At 46.0% G+C, this 22,972-nt stretch overlaps 2 long non-coding RNA genes across 3 annotated transcripts in view; one reads left to right on the top strand and one right to left on the bottom strand.

Moving 5' to 3' along the window:
- The window catches only part of LOC134969036 (uncharacterized), a 60,632-nt gene extending 49,492 nt beyond the window's left edge, over positions 1-11,140 (top strand). For both annotated transcript variants that reach the window (XR_010189380.1, XR_010189379.1), the window contains exon 4: positions 10,819-11,140. This is a non-coding gene — a long non-coding RNA (uncharacterized LOC134969036). The remainder of the gene's footprint in view (positions 1-10,818) is intronic.
- LOC134969038 (uncharacterized) overlaps positions 10,927-22,972 on the bottom strand; it is a 56,898-nt gene continuing 44,852 nt past the window's right edge. The window contains exon 4 of the long non-coding RNA XR_010189381.1: positions 10,927-11,010. This is a non-coding gene — a long non-coding RNA (uncharacterized LOC134969038). The remainder of the gene's footprint in view (positions 11,011-22,972) is intronic.

The raw sequence follows: 22,972 nt of genomic DNA, 5'->3' as shown, positions 1-22,972 counted from the left end.
CCATCTGATCAGTTTTGGAGCGGCGCAGCCTGCACAGCACGGACCCCCCACCCACGACAACATCCGCACACCGCATCATGGCCTCGGACTTCTTAGAAGCCGCAACCAGCTCAGAAACCCTGAACGCGCCATGGAAAGCCATGGAAAAAGCCAGCTGAAACCGGAGAGCTTCAAAACGGGAGTCCGCCACCCCCGCCACCAAGAGGGAAGAAAGCAGGGACGCATCAATAGGGCGCCGACCATCAGAAGGGACCGGTGCCGAGCGCGGCCAACCTCTAAGCGCCCTCGCCAGCAGGAAACCCTTCGGAAAATCCGGCATACCCTTCAATTTAGAATGAAAGGATATCCCGGCGAGGTATCGAGACACCACGGCCCTCGATCTCCCCGTTACGAAGAGTTGCCAAACGAAGTCTAGAATCAAGCTCTGACCCCTCTTACCTCTAGGCCCTTGGTCACGGGAAAAGTCTTCCCACTCCTTCCAGGCCCGACGGTATCCAGCGAGAGTGGACGGAGCCAAAGACAGCTCTGCTAGCCCTTCCAATCCGCCATGATGACCTGCCAAACATAAGAAGGGCAGGGCAAACCTGCCGAATCAGCCTCCGGGGCAAGCAAACTGAACCTATCCCACTGCCCCCTGGACAATGCATCGGCGATCCCATTATCAACCCCGGGGACGTGTTGAGCCCTAAACAGAATATTGCAGCGCATACAAGTCAGCACGAGATGCGACAACAACCGAAGGACCCGGAGGGCCTTAGCTCTTTGGTTGTTAACCGCGTGCACGACACCTAAGTTATCGCAGTGGAAGAGAATACTGCGATCGCGAAGGCACTCTCCCCAAACCTCCAAGGCCACCATGATGGGAAAAAGCTCCAGCAACAACAGGTCGCCGGTCAGCCCCTCCCGCAACCAAGACTCGGGCCATGAGGCCGCGCACCAAGCCCCGTCTAGGTAACAACCGAACCCCGACGAGCCCGCCGCATCCGCAAACAACTGCAGGTCGAAACTGTCAACGAGCGGGGCCATCCAGATCAGCACACCATTGAAATCCGCCAGAAACGAAACCCACATAGCGAGGTCCCGCCTAATCTCAGCCGAGAAACGGACAAAATGGTGCTGCCTGGAAACCCCAGCCGTGGACCGTTCCAACTTCCGACAAAAAACCCGGCCCATGGGAATCACCCGACAGGCAAAGTTCAACAGGCCTAGGAGGGATTGAGCCTCCCGCAATGTCACCTTACGCCGCTCCGAGCACTGCGCTATGGACTCCCGAAGCTTCGCAACCTTGTCCTGAGGCAGCCGGCAAGCCCCCGCGACCGTATCGATCTCGATACCTAAAAAGGACAAACAGGAGAGGGGCCCCTCTGTCCTGTCCTCGGCCACAGGGACGCCAAAATGCCCCAACAAGGCACGCAGCGAAAACAGCAGGAAACCACAGCGAGGAGAACCCGCAGGCCCCTGGAACAAAAAATCATCCAGGTAATGTGCAATCCCGCTACCTCCGCAAGAAAACTCCACACACCAATGTAAAAAGGTGCTGAACTTTTCGAAAAAGGCACACAAAACGGAACACCCCATAGGCAGACACTTGTCTACAAAGTATTCCTCCCCGACGCGGAAACCCATGAATCGAAACGACTCCAGGTGCAAAGGGGAGCAAGCAAAAAGCCGATTCAACATCCAGTTCAGCCAGGAGGGCCCCGGGGCCACAGCCCCGAACCATGACCAAAGCATCCTCAAAGGACTGATACACCACCGAACAATATTCCGGCGAAATTGCATCGTTCACCGAGGACCCAGATGGATAAGACAAATGTTGAATGAGCCGGAACTTACCCGGAGCCTTTTTGGGCACGACCCCCACCGGGGAAATAATCAATCCTCGACAGGCGGCAGCGCAAAGGGGCCCGCCATTCTCCCCAGGCGAACCTCCTGCTCAACCTTTTCCCGAAGCACGTCGGGGAAATCCCGAGCAGACTGCAGGTTCCTGGCGGCCCGAACCAAAACCTCCCCACACCACTGGTAAACGAAAACCCGACGCAAAACCCTCCCGCAGAAATTTTGCGTCGTCTGTGTTTGGGTACCACCCCGACCATTTTAGCATGGCCCCCAAACGAACCGGGGTCGGCGCCCTAACTAGTGGCAAGCCCCCCCAGCTGTTTTTCCGGCTGGGCCTGCGGCCGCCCTGGCACCCGGTCGCAACCCCGCGGAAGCAATTGGAAGCAGGGTGGGATCCGTTACATCGTAAGCAAAGGTGGCGAAAACGACACCGTTGCCCGAGGGGGCACGTGGAATTGTTGAACGCGAAACACTTCCCCTTCGCCGGCGCCTGCTGCGGAGAACGGGCCGCGGTCCAAGGGCGGCGCGGCGAAGCCTCAACCGCGGGGAGAAACTGACTCCCCACCGCTGCCTGCGCAACAGCCGCCCCCTTAGTCACCATCTTCATATCCTGCGCTCGCGTGACCCGAAGCCATACCTCCACATCTTTGCATCCGAAGTCAATGATGTGCAGGCAATCGTGCTTCTGACGAAATTGCTTGTCATAATGCAGCCACGAATCGTCCTTAGACTGACGCTGCATGTCATGCACGAGGTGGATATACCTGATGACGTTCATGTGTTCATCAGGGCGATCCTCCAAGTAGCACGCCGCGAAGACACAGAAACCCGCCAACCAGTTGTCATACGAGCGGAAGGCCTCCGCCCCCATACCACCTTCGCAAGCGCTTCCTTGACTTCCCTCTTGGTGTCCTCCGTCAACGTAAAAAGGTTGACGTATTCCCCCTGTCTAATCTTCCTCCTGCAACTCTCACGCAACCCTCGCAAGACTGCCGTGCACTCGCAGCGTACCACCCCCGGCAAATTACGCCCGACGGGAACTACTACTACTCTTCCGAGACCGTTTATCCCGGTGCCGCGCCTCACGCCGCGCGTACTTGATAGCCCTCTTCCTAGCCTTTGCGGTGCTACTAACCGCAGACTGGCACGACAAAGAAGAGGAAGAAGATCTACTTGATGTACTGCCGTACGAGGAAGAAGAGGACCCCAGCGACATAGCAACTGTATCGGCGTCCCACTCACCGGCAGGCCCGCCTACAGAAGGCGAAACATCGGCCACAACTGGCTCCTCGTCCTGATTGCCATCCGGATCCGCATCTGAAAAAGAAGGGACAACCACCACAGGAGCCGAAGCCCCCCCGACGGGAATTAAAGCAGACGCCCCTGCGGGCGATGGGGTAGCGCTACCCAGCAACGCAGCGGCGGAGCCCAGACTGCGACACACCTGTAGAAACTGCGCCATGGCGGGGGCCAGAAGCACCTGGGAGAACGGGTGCGTCGACCGAAGCGGGAACCACGGAAACGCCACCCGGAGACAAAGTCGTCAAAAACGGTGCAAACGCCACCGTCATGGCCGACATTGCCGCCGCAACGGCGGAGGGATCCGGAGCCGCAGCTCCAGTGGTCCCCCGGTCCCCGGGTCCGAAGCAGGGATGGCTCCAACCGCGTCTTCACGCCGCCCAGGCCGGCCCTGCCTGGGACCGGCGCTAGCCGCCCTAAGAACCCCCATTCTCTCCTGCGGTGCACCACGAGCCACAGCGCTGCCCCGGCCCCCACTCCCCCCCCCACCGGGAGAACTCGCTGACCCCCGCCTCCAGGCATCACCCCCACCCTCTGGTCCCGTGCCGACACCACCAAAGGCCCCCGGGAGCCCCCCTGCTAGAGCGAGGAGAGCGCACAGGGAGTCCAGCATCCCCACGGGCGCGCGCGCCCGCGACATGGAAATCGCCTGGCTTAAGGGATGGCCAGTGGAAGAGCCACTGGCCCCATCCCTACAAGCAGTCCCCTCATACTCTGGGGAGCCGCCGGTGACTCTCAGCGGTGGAGGGCGCAGGGAACGCCCGCGCACGCGTCCCTGCGCCGCAGCAGCCGGCGGGGGATTCACACCAGCGGGCACCCCGGCCGGCTCCCCCCGCCGGCTGCCAGATCCAGTTCGCCACCGGCCGCCGCCCTGTCCCCCGCCAGCCGCCGCCGTGCCGGAGGGATCCCCCGGCTTCCGCGGCCTAGCCGGTGAAGGGGCGGGCGCCCGCAGCAGCGCCAGCAGGCTCAGCCCCAGCCGTGAGAAAAGTGCTCAGGCCCGGGGCACCGGACGCCGGCTCCCGAGCAGGAGCTGCATCAATACAGCGGGCAGGGGGGCCAGAGGAGCAGCGGGGACGGGGCATGGCAGTACCTTTTTTTTATGGTCTGTACCGATTTTTGGCTCTCCAAACTTCCATTGAAAGCATAGGAAAAGGGACGTGACCACGCCCCCCTTACCTGCAGCCACGCCCCTTTTTCGGATTTGTACCGATTTTTCTGTGTAAAATGTTGGAGGGTATGCAAGTTGATCCCAGGTAATGGGGACAGAGGAGGCACAGTATAAAGCACACTGCCACAGCAGCAGCAACCTAATATTTCACAATGGCAAGCAGCACAGCAAGGAGACAAAGGGGGGAAGAGCACTCACCCTCACAACGACAAAAGCAGAAGAGGCTGACCCAGCCCCTTCACCAGGCTTAAGAACCCTTTCCACCTACCCCCAACATTCATTCCTATTGGCTAACCATAAACTCCCATAATGCCTTACCGTCCTACCTCCCAGACTAGCTGAGGTTTAACCCACTCCTCTCCTATTCTGTCAATTCGTTCTCCATATATTTATCCGTATAATGACTCAAACAATGGCTTCTTGGCATGCGTCTTACAAAATTTGAAACTAGATGATCATTACGTTTTGTATCATTACTAAACTGTGTCAAGAAATCCACATATTTGTAGTTTTTACACATAAAAAATATAAAGTAAATACAATATTGACCGCACACATTGCTTGAAAAGTCTTGCAACTGGAGTTTTTGGTGATAAATAGTTTTCAAATTAAAATGTAAAAAATTGATTATAGTCTTTGGGAAAATGTCACTGTCCGGTGACGTAAGAATCAAAAAAATAACAAATGCCGTGTTCAGTAAAATAAATGGCCAACCAGTGTTCGCCCGGCTGATCGTTACTATGCGTATTGATTACATACGTGCAAGGGTATTGTGTCAGTTTACCAGCCGGCAACATATCACACGGATAAGTTCCTTTAAAAATATGCTTCATGCTTGGTGCAGCGTACAGAATACAGTTTATTTGTAATGTGTTCATTTTTCAGCAGCGTAGTGTTAGTTTATTTCATTTATAGATAATCGTACAGCACTTTGCGCTTTTGATTAATCTCGATGATGTTATCAAATAGAGCATATATTATCACATGGACTGTCCGGTCCAGCGCTTCTTCAAAGCGGAATTCAGCGCGTATATTGCTCATTCTTATCAGGGAAAGGTGTTCTCCACACTCCTGCTCCGGCAACAGATCAAAAGCAAATAGGGTGTAGCCGTTGAGGTACTCTTCACAGTCAATCAGTATTCCATCATCAGATTTCTGTTTATTTGTGATCTGTATGAGCGACATATACTCTCTTACAGCATTACCGTGTTCAAAGTCCGGTTGAAATGGTTTTGCAGGGTGCGGCGTACCATCCAGATAAAGGGATGCAAAGTTTACATTTTTATGTTCAAAACAAAGGGGGTTCCGATTAAGGGTTCCTGAAAATGCATTGTTGTCTACAAAGCCGGCTATGATCGTTTTCGGCACTTGACCTAAAAATAGATTTTCTAGATTAAATACTCTACTACCTGCATGTACGCTGTAGATTTTCATCCCAACGCGACCAATCGCGTATTTTGCATTGCCATTTAGCAGGGCCTGTGCGTGCCCAATCTGCACGGCCGGTGATACATGTACTCTTTTCAAAACAGGGACGCCGCTGTGATCTGTATTTTAAAAGCATCCGCTTCAGCCGACATTAAGCAGAATGAGTCTTTGTTTCTGGTGAGCTTAATCTTCAGGTCAACGGCTTTTAAAATTAGTTTATGTTGGTGGATAAGGTCGCAGTGAAGCGGTCCATGCAATTTAACCGTGCGACCCTGCGATGTTGCTCCTGCTCGTTTTATGAACCCCGTATTCGGGCCGTCCTGTGCCTGTTGTTATGCTTTCCAGCCACATCTTTGTAAAATAATCCTATGGTGTGTTTTGTTGACAAAGCGTTCGAGCTATAATTCAATATAGTCTCAATGTACGCACGGTAAGCGTAAAGGTTGGTGGATTGTGATATGAGCCTGTTGCCCAAAGTTACATCCACTTGGCTGAATAAAGTCGATATGGGGTAATTAATAAGGGTGACCCGAGCCCCTTGGCCCATCTGTGTGTTATTGGTTCATACGATCTTGCACGTCACATACTTCAGAGTGTTCAGATCATAGTAGTGTTCGCCGCTGGTCGCTATATAAAATGTAAGTGGTGCTGTGTTGGATAATGCCGCTAAAGGTTGAATTTCGACTTATAGACTTTTCTCTACGCTAGTTTGTGTCAGTGGCAGCTCTTTTTTTGCGCATTCAATGGACTCGGCGTGTATGAAAGACATGTTGATTAAAAAATATCATCAACGATGCGCTTTGGTTTTCTCTTCTTCTTTGAGTTGCGTCATCTCTGGTTTTTATTTAAAAAGGGTATGTCCCAAGGCGGAAGCGCTATCATACGCTTCTGTTTTCTTTTAGACACACCTTTTCTTGTATATACTATATACTATGCCTGAACCAGCTTGTTTTGGTTGGTTCGCCTCGTGTATTTTATTCATGACGGCCGTTGTGGCTTGTCCGATAACGTCTTTCGCGATATTATGCGCTGCGGTCTTCATGTGTGGTTTAGCTAACTCTAAACCTCTCCGGAAATGAGGGACAGCTTTTCTGAACAGGCTTCGAAATATACCGCCTAAACCGCATCCGTACATGTACGCTCTGCCGTGAAAAACAGATAATTCATTACCAGCTTGCGTTTTATAATATTGCGCGTAGAGAGCCGGATCACCATAATTTTTAACACCAACCATTCTATTTAGGTAATAAAAATTGATTTAGCGATGTCTAAAGTGTAGTTTCACGATAGCTTTCCCAAACTTAAATGCAATGTTCTCATTCTGGTCGTTCTTTATCTCTATGGATATGGTGTCAAAATGGTCTTTGCACAATGGTACGTAATCGGGCTTCTTATACTGTATTGTGATAACCTCATTGTTATAGCCCTTAATTTCAACAGTGCAAAGTAGCGGTACATAACTATCCCCGACCCTCTGGTGTTCGATAATGTCTGTGCACACATACAGCGTATATTGGCCGCCTTTAATGTCGGCGCATGGTTTAGAAAGCTTAGTTTTAGGTTGCAAACCAAGGATCCTTGTCAGTTTATCACCAGCTGTAAGTTGATACATCTGCTTACGGGTGTAGTATGGTATGCCGGCGGCCGGGTTCCCGGCGACCAGCATACCGGCGCCGGGAGCCCGACCGCCTGCATACCGACAGCATGGCGAACGCAAATGAGCCCCTTGCGGGCTCGCTGTGCTCGCCACACTGCGGGCACGGTGGTGCGTATTCTCCCTCCAGGGGGGTCGTGGACCCCCACAAGGGAGAATACCTGTCGGTATGCCGGCTGTTGGGATTCCGGCGCCGGTATACTGTGCGCCGGGATCCCGACAGTCGGCAACCTGAAGACCACCCCTGCTTACTGTCGCATGTTACTACGCGTTCAAGCGGATCGTACGTTAGTCTTAATCCACCAACCAGTTTATGCTGCCCAATTTCCGTGTTGATTACGTCCAGTAGCGCATCGAGTGTTTTATAAAAACTGGGTTTAACGCACACGGTTGTGAAATCCACAACTGGCTTGGAAACCATGCCGTCCTGTGTTATTTGTAACCTACAATCTTGTATATCCAAAGTATTCCACGTGTGCGGGTATTGTATCTCTGTAAGATCGACTTCCCACCCACCGCCTAAGTCTACTGTATTTGCAAGTTTTGTTGTGTAGTTAGAAATCTTATTTAGCAGAAATGTTTCCGCTGAGGCGATACTCGCATTTTATATATCTTTTATCTCTGATGCGTCGACCCAACTGTTAAATTTTGTGGGGTACCCGCGCCACTTGACTAACGTGTATTTTCGACCTCTGACCGTCTTATTTTTAAAAACCTTTTCCACTTTGTAAATTCTATTATAGTTTTTGGGGATGCTTTGAAGTTCTTCAGGGTAAAAACAACCTGTAATGGTTTCACCGTAGAGATCCACCAACGTGTAAAGCGGCTTAAGCCCTTTAGTGTTCACGTCCTGTATTACAAAAATTTCCTCAGAAAAATTCTGTTCATACCCTTTCTGATATATATCCTTATATTTGGAAATGCATACATGTTCACCAACGGCCAAATGCGGCATGGTTTTTTTAGTCTTAAAGTATTCTCCATACGTCATCTTGAAGATTCTCAAAGTGTTAGAGAGGTTCACTTAATCGTTCTATGGTATGTGTTATTATAGCTGTATATGAAATCTTGTAAAACATCTATATATCTGTAAGTGTTCTGTGCTGTGAAATAGCACCGCATCCGTGTTTTTAAAGTCCTATTGAAGCGTTCTATAACAGCCGCTTTCACATTGTTATTGGTTGTGAAATGTTGTATGTCGTATTTTTCTAACACTTTTTTTAGGACTTCGTTTAGAAACTCTTTACCGTGATCAGTTTGCAACTTCTTTGGTATGCAACCCTGTTGGAATATTTTTTCAAAAGCACTAGCGACTGTTGTAGCATTCTTGGTTGTTAGACTGACAGCCCACGCTCTCTTACTCAAAATATTGATAATGGTTAATATATATTTAAAGCCATCGTTGTACTTCGCGAGGTCTATGAACGAGACCAGATTGCATTGCTACTGCTGATTTATATCTGATACGCATATCATGTTCCTTTTATAGGTTTTTCGCGCCGGCTTATGCAACATATAAACATCTTCTTGTTGTAACCATTTTTTAACATTGCTTCTTTTAAACACATCTTTATTCGCCTTATAATATTTTTCAACGCCGCAATAACTTCCGGGGTTTAACACAGTGTAATATGCTTTTTTCATCAGCTTCTTTCAGTTAGCCATTTAATTTATGCGCTGATTGTCTAAGGGCTGAAATTTTTTCTCAATAGCAAATCAATGATCTTTTGATATCAGTTTTATATCATATGATATCAGTTTTATATCAAACACAATTAAAAGGGGGCAGGGCTATAAAAGGAGGCGTGGTACCTGTCAAAGTTTGACAAAAAGCAATTCTCTCTCTAATAACACTGAAGGAGCGATTAGATAGGTAGGACAAGAACCAAGAAAGGGCTGTGTCCTGAATACCTAAGGATTGTAGTGTTTGTATGAGAAGAGAGTGGCCAACAGTGTCAAAAGCAGCAGAGAGATCAAGGAGAATAAGTAGTGAGTAATGGCCTTTAGATTTAGCAGTGACCAAATCATTCACTACCTTAGTCAGTGCTGTCTCTGTGGAGTGTTGGGCACGAAATCCTGACTGAAATGGGTCCAGTAGGCTATGTGAGTTAAGAAAGTGTGTGAGGCGAGTGTAGGCAAGTCTCTCATGTAGCTTGGAGGGGCATGGGAGCTGAGAGATGGGGCAGTGGTATGAGAGAGAGTTAGGGTCAGAGTTTTGTTTTATCAGAATGGGAGTAATCACTACATACTTGTACAGAGAAGGAAAGATACCAGTAGATAGAGAGAGATTACAGATTTTAGTTAAGGTTGGGATGAACACAGCAGACAGAGCTTTACTAGTTTGTGAGGGTATAGAGTCAAGGGGAGAGATGGTAGAGTAGGCAGATGAAAATAGTGCAGATACTTCATCTTCATTTATACGATCAAATGAAGAGAAGGTGTTAGAGGGTTCAGGCAGGGAATTGAGCAGGTCACTTGCTGTGGAAGACCATATCATTTCATTTTGGATCTTATCAATCTTGTCCATGAATTAGGAAGCAAGATCTTGCGCACTGACAGTGGCTGATGGGTTGGGTGAGGGAGGTACAAGAAGCGATTTAAATGTATTAAAAAGTAGCTTGGGGTTATCCATTTTGAATAGTGACATTCCAGAGTCATCTGCTTGTGCTGTATATATTATACCAATAAATACTGTCATTTTTTATAACTACCCCTCATAAATTTTGCTACAAAGCTAACACAAAGGCGTCAATTCAATTAGGGGCAAAGGGGGCAAGTTGACGTTACCATGGCGTATAAATGCCAGGAACAGCCTCACAACCCAATCTAGCACTTGACTCACTGATTTTTGTATGCAAAATTGGGCTGAAAAGAACAATCAACAAGTTCGGCAGTACCATAAGTGTTGTATATAGCCATGCTTACTGCACGGGACAAGAACATCACCCCTAATTGGATTGACCCTAAAGCCTCAAATAAAGAAGATTAGAACATGATTTCTGTCCTACAGTATATGTTTTTTTAGTTTAGACACCCTTGAAATAAGTGTGATATTGGTGTGAGAAAAAAAGGTATAATATTTGTCTCTTGGGTGTTGTAATCTCCATAAATTTATAAATTGTAAATTCTGAAGGAGGGGTTTACCTTATGCAGTTCCTTGGAGGAAGTTCCGGATTACTTATTGGATTGGCCTATTTTGGGGTTCACAATTTTTGTTTGAAACAGCTGGAAACAGAAGCAACAAAATCCTACCGAGAATCTAAAGAATATACCATATACACAATATATAAAATAAATGTATATTTATTTTGTTGTAATGTAATTCAAATCATGTCAATAATAATACTCCTTTCAATTGGTTATTAATGACAATGAAAGAGTATAAGAATTTTCAGGCACTCAGTATGATATGACTACATATACTCTTTAGGCGATATGTGTCAAGGGGTATATCTCTCAGCCAGTGATCCAATCAGGATTGAAGTACTCCAGTCGCTATGACGATAATCCACAGAACAAGGAGAATAGCGCTGAGTGAAGTGGCTGCAATGTTTAAAGAACCTGCCAAGGAACCATATCTGGATGCCTCTCTTCTGTTTCCAACCAACTTCTGATCCCGAGACTGCAGAGACAGACAATGACAGAAGATGTTAGAAAAAGTTATCATATCAAGCACAAATAAAACATTAATGGTTATTATACTGACATTCAGCAGCCATTCTATTGGTGTAAAATAAAATTGTTCCCTGTAACTGCAAATTTAAGTTGAGTGATAATTATACAGGTTTTCGTCAGATATGATGTATATGATAAATCATTTTGTGATCCTTTACAGATGTCACTGGGATTTTGCATTAGATGTTTTTGTACTGCTCGGCTGCACAGGCGTTCGCAAACGTGCAAATCTAAAATACACTCCCCAGTGGGCGGCGACTATGTGTTTGCAAGGCTGCAAAAAGTAGCTAGTGAGCGATCAACTCCGAATGATTCCCCCATGACTGCAGCATCATACTGATCTGTTTATCACACCCCAATCCGCAGTGGGGCAAAGTCCTAGATTTCAGCTGTTGATGGGTGATACCAAAATGCTGACATCTGCTCAGGAACAGGAGCCTGGTGCTGCACTATAAAATGATGTGCAGCACTCGGCTCCTGTCACAGGGCACTGCAGACAAACAGTCTCTGGGGGCAGCCCAATATTTTCATGACCCCAGGAGTGATGAAAACGGGGGTCGAAATGTGAGGGCCCTTCCTTGAGGTCATGCCCCTACCAGAAAGGCAATGCCCCACTTTTTCCAGGGTATTGTTCACCACACACACCGGGTGTCACAAGGCATAGTGACACCCCTGAACTCAGAAAATAATCAATGACACATGCGCTTGTAAAGTAAAAAAAAACACAATTTCAGTTTATTAAAACAATAATATCATATACCCCACAGTCGACTGGACAAAGAATATATTAAAAATCCACAACATATATGAAGTAAAATATAATATGAGCTTTTATACAAAGCACCACTCCCCAGGAGGCTTAGTGTCCATATAGCTGCAAATAGTAATCACTCCAATGCTGATGATGATGGATCACTTATGACTACAGCGCTGTAATTTATAACTCTGTGCAGAGAATTTTCTGACTGAAAATCTCACAGCATAGTGATAATAAAGGCTTTTTATCTTGCAGTGTTCATAAGTGCTGTATACCTCTCCTTATTAGGATGTTCCCGGCTGTTGGTTAGATCCTTTGAGCACAGCTCTGGCTTGCTAGAAACGGTGGGCAAAGATGATTACCTGCTCATCCAGGTCAGCTCTCTGTCAGTGATCCAGACACTCTCCTTATTAGGATGTTCCCAGCTGCTGGGTAGATCCTCTGAGCAGAGCTCTAGCATGGGACTCCAGATAGACACAGAGGGCAAAGATGATTACGTGCTCATGCAGGTCAGCTCTCTGGCAGTAGTCCAGACACTGTAGGGGCCGTAATGTAACACGTTTTCTCACTTTCAATCACTCAATCAGCGGCTTCCTCAGACATTACTGACATCCCTGAACTGACTAATATTTTTTCAAAAACTACTTATAAATTGTTATTCTTTTATGATTGAATTACAGTAGGTTAAGAATATTTATTTAAAACAGATCCAACATAATTTTATTTAAAAAAAAACATATTTAGAACACTGGCCCTTGTAAACCAGCTATCCCCCCGGTTAACACACTCCTCAGTGCCTCCCTAGTTGTTTGTGAGCATCTACACTGCAGACCCTGGCTGCTGGCTGGTCCAAGCTGGGAGTTTTAAGGTGTGGAACTGGGGAAGGCCCATGGCACCCGTGCCCCCACTTTGTTCTTATACATATAATCTGATCTTCCAGGACGGCGCCATTTTACGACCATTGTTAACAACTACAGTGCCTATGATGCGACTTCACCATGAGGATATGTCCTTCTAACATCATGTCTACCTCAACGTCGCTTCCTGCCTGAGTAACCATTTGCTAAGGTAATCCTCCATTCACCTATATGATCTACTAATCCCCCTTGGGGCATCTCGACATGCCTCCAAAGAAGACGAAGGGATATAAATCTGCTCCGCAAGTGAATTTCTTTGGGCCCTCCTCCTCCGGAGCCAAGCCCCGTTCATCCCTTCCCTCGTCAACTCCGGCTCAACTGTCTCAAACAACTTCATCAACATTATACAACCCGGCTAATGCCGCACAAGTTGATATGGATTCCCAGGATGGTCCGGTCATGCTACGCTCTATCCATTCCCTGTTAGCCTCTTTCAAGTCTGATATTTCGGCCGAGCTTAAATCTAACATCCAATCTCTTCGCTCTGACATCGCTGAAATTGGTAACAGGACGGACCATATTGAGCATAAGATGGAGGAGCTGGTCGCGTTGCACAATGATCTAATCACTGCATACGACTCTCTCCTAGATGAAGTCTCCTACATCCGCGAGAAAACTACGGATTTAGAGGACCGCTCACGTAGGAACAACATCAAAATACAAGGCATCCCTGATGCTGTTTCTAATGCTAACCTATATGTCTACGCCACTGATCTTTTTCATAAAGTGTTACCAGATGCTCCGCTACCTGATCTTCTGATCAACAGGATTCATAGACTTCCAAAGTCAAGACAAGCACCTGCTCAGGCCTCCCGTGATACCCTTCTCAGAGTTCACTTTTTTCATATTAAAGAGAAGATCTTGCGTGCAGCAATGCCCTCCTCACCTACGGCGTCTTGCCTAGATTCTCTTCAACTTTTCCCGGACCTGTCCCAAGTGACTCTGGCTAAAAGACGTTCATTTTCCGCTATTACGTCAGCCCTACGGAAAGCTACGGTCCAATATAAGTGGGGATTCCCTACTAAGCTGATAGTACTACGTAATGGTACTACCACTATTATCAACACCCCTGAGGATAAGCCTAAAGTCCTGAAAAAATGGGACATCCTTCTTGATATACAACCCACTCCCTCCGCTACATCACCGAAACGAATTGCCCAAGAATGGACATTAGTTCCGGGCTGAAGCTTGCCTTGTGCTACTCATAAGACAGCTATTGTTTAGCTTTTTTTTTCTTTACAGGTTTATCTGTGTTTACATGATTATTGCCTTATAGGCTTTGTTATTTGCCTGATATCTCAATGTTCCCGTTAATCTTAGGCCGAGGTAGAATTGTTCTTGTTTCTTGTTTTAAATGCATAGCAAATGTCTATTTCTTCTCATTTTGGGATGACCTTACTTTACTTTTTTGGTTGATTATTAACTGTTAATTGTGCTCTGGTTTGGAAGCGACTGTGGGTATTTTAGGCTGACACGCCACCCACCTGTATTTGCCCATCACGATACCCATGTGACGGTACCTCTAGCTCCTCTATGTATGCTATTTCTGTTTTTTTCCCCTGATTTATTCTTTGTTATGTTTCTTTTTCTTATGTCCTTTTCTTTATTGATGCTGACTGTGTTTTTTTCTTTTTGGAGAGCTATGTCGATATGTATGGTATTTTGACACAATTGCTACTGATGCTTTCCGCTGTGCTATGTACCACTCTGTCATACCCTTCCCCATGGCCACTTTTTTAAGTCTTAATGTGAAAGGGCTCAACTCACCACACAAGAGACGTTTGGCTCTGAAATATTTTGCTGACCAAAGGGCGGATGTAGTGGCTATACAGGAATCCCACTTTCCGTTGCACTCTCCCCCACAATTCTCCAATACCAACTACCCAGTTCATTATGTCTCTTGTGGACCGTTTAAGAAATGGAGTCGCTATTCTATTTCATAAATCGTGCTCTTTTCAATTGGAGGGTAAGTGGGTGGACGGCAATGGCAGATATCTGATTCTAGTGGGGAAGTTGCGAACTAGGTATGTTACTTTGGTTTCCCTTTATGCCCCTAATTCCAATCAACCCCGGTTCCTAAAATCCTTTTTTCAAAAGTTGTACAGGGTTAGGAAAGGTGCGACTTTTCTTATGGGTGACTTTAACTTAGCTCCTGACCCTCATTTAGATAAATCCTCGAAACTTGATAAACAATCTGCCAACGCGGCCAAATCTCTAGCCTCCTCCTTTTCATACTTACTGACTGAATTCGATTTATATGACGCATGGAGAGTCAGAAACATTGGTGCCAGAGACTACACGTTTTATTCGGCAGTGCACAGATCCTATTCTAGGATCGATTTGCTCCTGACGGATAAATGGACATTACAATCGATCCCTACCGTTAAAATATTGCCGATTTCGTGGTCTGACCATGCACCTTTAATTTGGTCCTGATCATACAAACCGTCTACCTCGCCTCCTCGCCCTTCGAGGTTGCGGGATTACATTTTGAAAGATGAGGACGGAGTCTCTATATTACGAGAGGCCTTGTCTTCTTATCTGGATACCAATAGTCCTGCTTATACTTCTATCTCCAATCATTGGTGTGCCCTTAAGGCAGTCCTGAGAGGAGCAGCTATCCATGCTTCGGCTCATATAGCACGCCGTGACTGGGAAGTCCAATTGGCTTATGAGTTGGTGGTGACGACTTTAGAAACTAAATATAAACAGTCCCCTACAGACGATCTCATTCTTACGTCCCTGACTGAAGCGAAGAGGAAACTGAATAGTCTGTACCTCTCACATGTCCAAAGAGCGGTCTCCAACTTAAACCAAAAATATTACACATTAGGCAATAGGGCTGGTAAACTATTGGGGCGGAAACTTAGAGGGAAAAATCTTATCAATAGAATTAAAAATTTGACTAACCCAGATGGATCACTGTCCCTGAACCCTAAAGATATTGCAAACCAAGTTGCTTCATACCATAGGAAACTATATAACCTTAAACACGACCCCCTCACCCCTCAACCTTCCATACAGCTTATACGGTCTTTCCTGGATTCCATTAATTTACTTTCTATTTCCCCCGATGATGCCTCCACACTTTGCACACCCTGGACTGAGAATGAAATCCATGCCTCTCTGAAAGCCCTCAAAAAGGACAAAGCCCCCGGCCCAGATGGGTTTATTAATCTCTTTTATATTACCTTCCATGATTTACTTTCCCAACTTCTTCTTAATTTGTACAATGATGCCTCCACTAACCCTTTCCCTGGAGAAATGTTGGAGGCTCAGGTGATCACGATTCTCAAGCCTGGCAAGAACCCGTCTCTCTGCGCAAATTATAGACCCATAGCACTTCTAAACACAGATATTAAGCTGTATGCCAAACTGCTTGCAAATAGACTAATCCGTTGATCCCCACTTTGATACATCAAGATCAGGTGGGTTTCACTATCGGCCGTCAAGCCCCTGATAATACTAGGAGAGTATTCTCTCTTCTAGAAGCCCACTCCGCACTTCGGGAGCCCCTACTACTGCTCTCTCTTGACGCGGAGAAAGCTTTCGACAGGATTCATTGGCTATACATGTCCGAAGTCCTTGCCAGGTTTGGGTTCTCGGGACAATTCTTACAAAATGTTCTGCATCTATACACACAACCCTCAGCGCGCGTTTTTAGTAATGGGTTTCTATCTGCTTTTTTCCCTATCACCAACGGCACTCGCCGCTAATTTTTATTCTAGCAATAGAACCTCTGGCAGAGAAAATTAGGTTTTCTACCCTTGTTAGTGGACTTTATATAGGCCCTACACATCACAAGATTTGCCTCTTTGCAGATGATGTCCTGTTATTTATAACTAAACCTGAGTCCTCTCTCCCAGCTATTCACGATATTCTTCAGGCTTACTCTGAAGTCTCCTACTACAAACTCAACACGACTAAAACAGAGGCGCTAGCCTTCAATATTGATCCAATCCCACTTCAATCCCTCCAATCTACATATAATTACGCCTGGCAAGACTCTTCCCTTCAATATCTAGGGATCAGGATCCCCTCCAGATCTCATTCCGCGGTTGATTGTAACTACTTTCCTCTCTTAGATCAGTTCAAAGCCCTTACTAAACAGTGGACGAATTATGAAATTTCTTGGTTAGGACGACTTTCCTCGATTAAAATGATGCTCCTCCCTAAAATTCTTTATTTGTTCAGAGCCATACCTTATTTAGTTCCACTTGCTCTACTTAACAAATTTTACTCTGTTATGTCTACTTTTATTTGGAAGGGTAAAAACCCCAGGATAGCTAGAACTCGCTTGTTTAGATCCAAAGGTAGCGGCGGTCTTGCTTTCCCTAATCTTGAACTTTACCAACATGCGTGTCTCCTTGATCAGTTGGAGGACTGGCTTCGGACAGATTCTGTAAAACCCTGGGTAGATATTGAAAGGCATATATGCTCTGACTTTCCTCTCCCAGATTTAATTTGGGTCAAACCTTCACATAGACCCCCTTCTGCTAAAATTATGAGGAGTGTAACTAATTCTCTTAAAGTCTGGGACAGATTGGTCACTAATTTGGGTGACTGCCCTCTGCCCGCCTCACATTTGTCCCTTTTAGCGGTTTCTTAATTACTCCCAAATCTCTCTTTGCGGAGCTGGCGGGAGCTTGGCATTCGACTGATCAAGGATTTATACGATAATTCGGGGCTTAAAACTTTCCAACAGTTGCAATCCCAACACTCGATACCGTCAAAGGACTTTTATAAATATCTACGCATTCGACATTGGATAATGATGAACATACCTGACCCTCTCTCCTCCCCTACTCCCCCTACATATATCTTGGCTAAATTTTCCTCCATAAACCACAAAGGCGGTATATCTCAGTGGTATGTTACTCTCCTCTCTCCGTACAATAATGTGAAACTCCATATTCAAGTGCATTGGGAGGCAGAATTTAATATCCCCTCTGGCAGATCATGAATGGAACAAAATTTTCATGAATATTTTTAAAATGTCTCGGTGCATTAATCACACTGAAATGATGTTTAAGCTAATCCATGGCCTTTATCACACACCAGATAAACTCCATAGGATCTGGCCTGATTCCTCTAAATTCTGTTGGAGACATTGTGGATTAGATGGTACCTTAATACATATATTCTGGACATGACCGATTATTAGGCCGCTTTGGATGGACATCTTTGGACTGATTGAAAAGGTTACGAAGGTGCTCCTCCCTCCTCGTCCTGAGATTGTTTTTTTGCATTATTTCCCTCACTCCGTACCCTCTGAACACTCTTATGTTATAGGACATATTCTCATAGCCACTAGGGCCGCCATTGCTCAATATTGGAAAAGAACAGACCCACCGCGTTTGTCCAAAATTATAGCGTCAATCCAGCGCAATTTTGAAATGGAAACTGTGAGTGTTAAATATTCCTTAGCTTCTCAATCCCCTCTGCTCAAATGGTTACCTTGGTCTGATTATTATTCCTCCTTTATTGCTCCCCGAAACGCCCTGTCTTGTATTGTGTGACTGTTTTACTTTTCCGTTTCTATGAACCTTTGAAACGCTGAGGTTGAGTCCTTCTGACATAGCCTTGGTAGTACTGAAAGTCATAGGATAGATCATATATATGAGCCTTTTCTGTTTTTCTAAGTATCTGCCCACTGTTTAATCCAGGTTATATATATGCGTCAGTTCTCTCCATCTTCCCTAGAATATTGACCGACAGCATCTCCCCTATTTTAGGTTTCTTTTTTCCTCTAATTTTTCTCTCCCTCCTTTCCTCTATTTTCCTCTTGTTTCTGCTTTTTATGCTTTCTAGTATTGTTACCCTGTATTACAGCCTACAGACGTACTACTACTATGATATTGGCTTTGTTTGTCTTTAAACTGTTGTGTATGCTCTGTATTGAAAACCTTCTCTAATAAAATTTCTTCAGAAAAAAAAAAAACATATTTATATCGGTTTAAACAGCGATGGCCAGTATATTGGTCCACCGATGATTAGAGCGTAGCGACCATTGCAGCTCCTTCTTCTCTCTGCAGCAGTCTCGGTGTACACAGGGAAGGTGAGGGCTGCCTTTTTACATTTCCCCAGCAGCTGATAATGTCTGCTGACACGGGGTGGCAGGTGCTGCTGGGCTGCCCAATCAGCAGCAATTGGCAGCACAGCAGGCACTGGGGGGGAGAACCAGGAAGCAGAAGGGCCGAGGTCCCTCTGTGTGCTGCAGCTGGTGGACAGTCTCTTCTAGCAGCCACATACTGGGCATTTTTGCATGGTCACTTCAGATGCGACCATGTTAGGGACAGCCCAGCCTGGTGTGGTCATATCTGATGCGACCACACCAGGCAAGTGGTTAATATAGCTTGTTTTTTGTGGCAGTCTTGGTCAAAGAGCTTCATGGCAAAGACTGTGAATACTTATGTACATGTGATTTCTAAGTTTTTTATTTGTAATAAATTAGCAAAAATCTCAAAAACACTTTTTTTCGTTTTGTCATTATGGAGTATTGTGTGTCGAATTTTAAGGGAAAAAATTAATTTATTCCATTTTGGAATAAGGCTATAACAACAAAATGTGTAAGAAGTGAAGTGCTGTGAATACTTTCAAGATGCACTGTATATCCTCCAGTTGTGATTGTATAAAGGAATGTGCTGGTGGTCGGTAAGACAGGAGTGAGGGAGATGCAAAACCAGAGGCATGACAACAACATAGCTAAACAATATAAGGGGTACATTTACTAAAGGTTCTAAAAGTGGTGATGTTGCCCATAGCAACCAATCAGATTCAGTCTATCATTTCTCTATTGCATCCTAAAAAATGATAGAATCTAATTGGTTGCTATTGTCAGCATCATCACTTTTCATGCCTAATTAAGAGTTGATCGCAGCAGCAAATTTGTTAGCAGTTGCGCAAAACCAGGTGTGGTAGATATAACATGTGCAGAGAGAGTTAGATTTGGGTGGGGTGTGTTCAAACTGAGATCTAAATTGCAGTGTAAAATAAGACAGCAGTATTTACCCTGCACAGAAACAAAATAACCCACCCATATCTAACTCTCTCTGCACATGTTATATCTGCCCCCCCCTGCAGTGCACATGGGCCCTCATTCCGAGTTGTTCGCTCGCAAGCTGCTTTTAGCAGCATTGCACACGCTAAGCCGCCGCCTACTGGAAGTGAATCTTAGCTTAGCAAAATTGCGAACGAAAGATTCTCAAAATTGCGAATAGAATTTTCTTAGCAGTTTCTGAGTAGCTCGACACTTACTCTGCCACTGCGATCAGTTCAGTCAGTTTAGTTCCTGGTTTGACGTCACACACACGCCAAGCGTTCGCCCAGACACTCCCCCGTTTCTCCAGCCACTCCTGCGTTTTTCTCAGAAACGGCAGCGTTTTTTCAAACACTCCCAGAAAACGGACAGTTTCCACCCACAAACACCCACTTCCTGTCAATCACACTCCGATCAGCAGAACGAAGAAAAAACCTTGTAATGCCGTGAGTAAAATACCAAACTTCTTAGCAAATTTGCTTGGCGCAGCCGCAGTGCGAACATTGCGCATGCGCAGTTTGCGGAAAATCGCTGCGATGCAAAGAAAATTAACGAGCGAACAACTCGGAATGAGGGCCCTGGTTTTGCCCAACTGCTAACAAATTTCCTTCTACAATCAGGTCTGAATTACGGCCTTCATTTTTAGAACCTTTAGTAAATTTGCTGACCACTCGTTAGTTTCTGCTCAGTGTTTAAAGGATGCAGCACTTCAGCATCCTGTATGGTCCCAGTGAGCACGTTATAGAAATGCAAAATTAAAATATAAAATATTTTAATATTTAATAATAAAAAAACTATACAATATTTGTAAAAAAATAATAATTACAAAACAAGTCTAATTTCTGACTATAACCAACACAAATTGCACATGTAGGATATCAGAATAAACCAGACAATAATACCCCTTTCACACATACAGCTAAATCCACTGTTTTTGCACATGAACGCCCATCAACCCCAAGTTTTCTGCATGTGTGAATGGAAACAACCAGGGACAAATTTCCAGATCCCCAACCCTGCTCAATACCAGGGTTGGGCTGAGACCTGGGAATTTGCCGGTTTGCTAATCCCGGCAAATTCCTTGCTCTGAAGTCTGAAATGGGTATAAGGCGCCCATAATTTTATTGCGATTGACATATCACTTCTTTAAGCTAGCTTACCACTAAAATAACGACACACTAAAATAACGACACGGACACGGTTAGCTGTAGTTAAAGGTCAGACGATATTTATTGATCGATGACCTGTTCTTTGAACTATAATTGTAATTGAATTGGTCTTATATTGGAGGATGGCAAAGGAAAAGTCGCTACCAGACACCAGCTCCAGTCATTTAGATTGAAACACAAAACCTGAGGAGGGGACTAAACCCCACAACACCGCCTCCTCCCTGCATAACCCGCATTGTGCAGGACTCACCACTCTTTTCTCTGGCAAACGTTCGGTTCCCGCAGGGGAACGTCTAAATGTCCAACCGCAAGGTAAGGACACACCTGCCGTCCTTCTAAAGAGGGTGCCCCACAATGACCACTTATGCCAATCTGACCGCTGGTTGGTAGCGACTTCCCGCCAATCTGGCTGTCAAGAGCCCACCGAGAAAGACAAGATGCAGGAAAAAATATAGTCAGGGCAGGCGGGAGGGCATTCCAAAATGGCAAGAGGAAGTCTGAGGCACATGACCATGGCTTATATATTATTCCAAGACCAACCCCTAAACCCTTGACGGACAGCCCTATAATCCTATAGGAAAAATACCCAAGAAAACACTGATCTACCTAGCAACTGCTTAGTCATAAACAACCAGTCACAAAAAATTGGGCTCCTATATGGCCTCAGGCTTATGCAGCCTTCAGCTTATCTAAGGCACCCATAATTTTATTGCGATTGACATAAACACTTCTTTAAGCTAGCTTACCACTAAAATAACGACACACTAAAATAACAACACGGACACGGTTAGCTGTAGTTAAAGGTCAGACGATATTTATTGATCGCTGACCTGTTCTTTGAACTATAATTGTAATTGAATTGGTCTTATATTGGAGGATGGCAAAGGAAAAGTCACTACCAGACACCAGCTCCAGTCATTTAGATTGAAACACAAAACCTGAGGAGGGGACTAAACCACAACACCGCCTCCTCCCTGCTTAACCCGCATTGTGCAGGACTCACCACTCTTTTCTCTGGCAAACGTTCGGTTCCCGCAGGGGAACGTCTAAATGTCCAACCGCAAGGTAAGGACACACCTGCCGTCCTTCTAAAGAGGGTGCCCCACAATGACCACTTATGCCCATCTGACCGCTGGTTGGTAGCGACTTCCCGCCACAAAGGTTTAACAAACCGCCTCGCCATCCAAACCAATAAAAACCAGGAAAACTAGAAAGCTAACTGAAAGGACCAAAACCCCAGGTAAGAAAAACCTGCAACACTCCAGCCGGAGAAGACGAACCCCTTCCTCCTTGTCTAAACTGCGGCTGATGCAGTACAAGCAGAGGATGCCTGACCACCTAAAAGCCATAACCCAGAACATCAGCTGTCCTACGCGCCACGTAATGCCCTGCCGCCCAAAAATGTAAGAGTGGCCAAACCAGCCATTCCTGTTGAAACCATCGATGGCTGCAAAAGAAAAACACCCTAAAATCATCACACTGACATACCTCACATAGGAAAACCAAGTGACAGATAACAGAATTACCCAAGTGAAGGAGAAAACTCAAAAAACCTCCCATGGACCTTTGATGAGCCAATTGTAATTAGGCCCCCTCGGAGGAAAATTAAAAAATTCACTTCACACCCTCGATTCCTGAACGCTACCCGTTCAAAAACCGACGGGTAAACAAGTTTTTGGGTTAGCGCAACAGGCGCAACTAAACATTATCCACATGCAGAAGGCTTATAGTAAGCATCCCTCCACGGAGCACCTCCTGAATAGCTGCCGTGGAGGACCCTGTGGCTGCCGCACGGTAGCCACCCCCATCCGCAAGGAATAGGACCTAAAAAATATACCTCCAACGGCCCACCTCCTGAATAGCCGCCGTGGAGGAACCTGTGTCTTCCGCATGGTAGTCACCCCCATCCGTATGGAATAGAACCTAAGAAGTATACCTTCAACGGACCACCCCTTGAATAGCCGCCGAGGAGGACCCTATGGCTGCCGCACGGCAGCCACCCCCATCCGCAAGGAATAGGACCTAAA

The sequence above is a fragment of the Pseudophryne corroboree genome, chromosome 11 (assembly GCF_028390025.1).
Source record: "Pseudophryne corroboree isolate aPseCor3 chromosome 11, aPseCor3.hap2, whole genome shotgun sequence".
NCBI classification, from domain to species: domain Eukaryota; kingdom Metazoa; phylum Chordata; class Amphibia; order Anura; family Myobatrachidae; genus Pseudophryne; species Pseudophryne corroboree.
The sequence above is the reverse complement of the archived record's forward strand: the minus strand, read 5'-3'. Positions and strand labels throughout refer to the sequence as shown.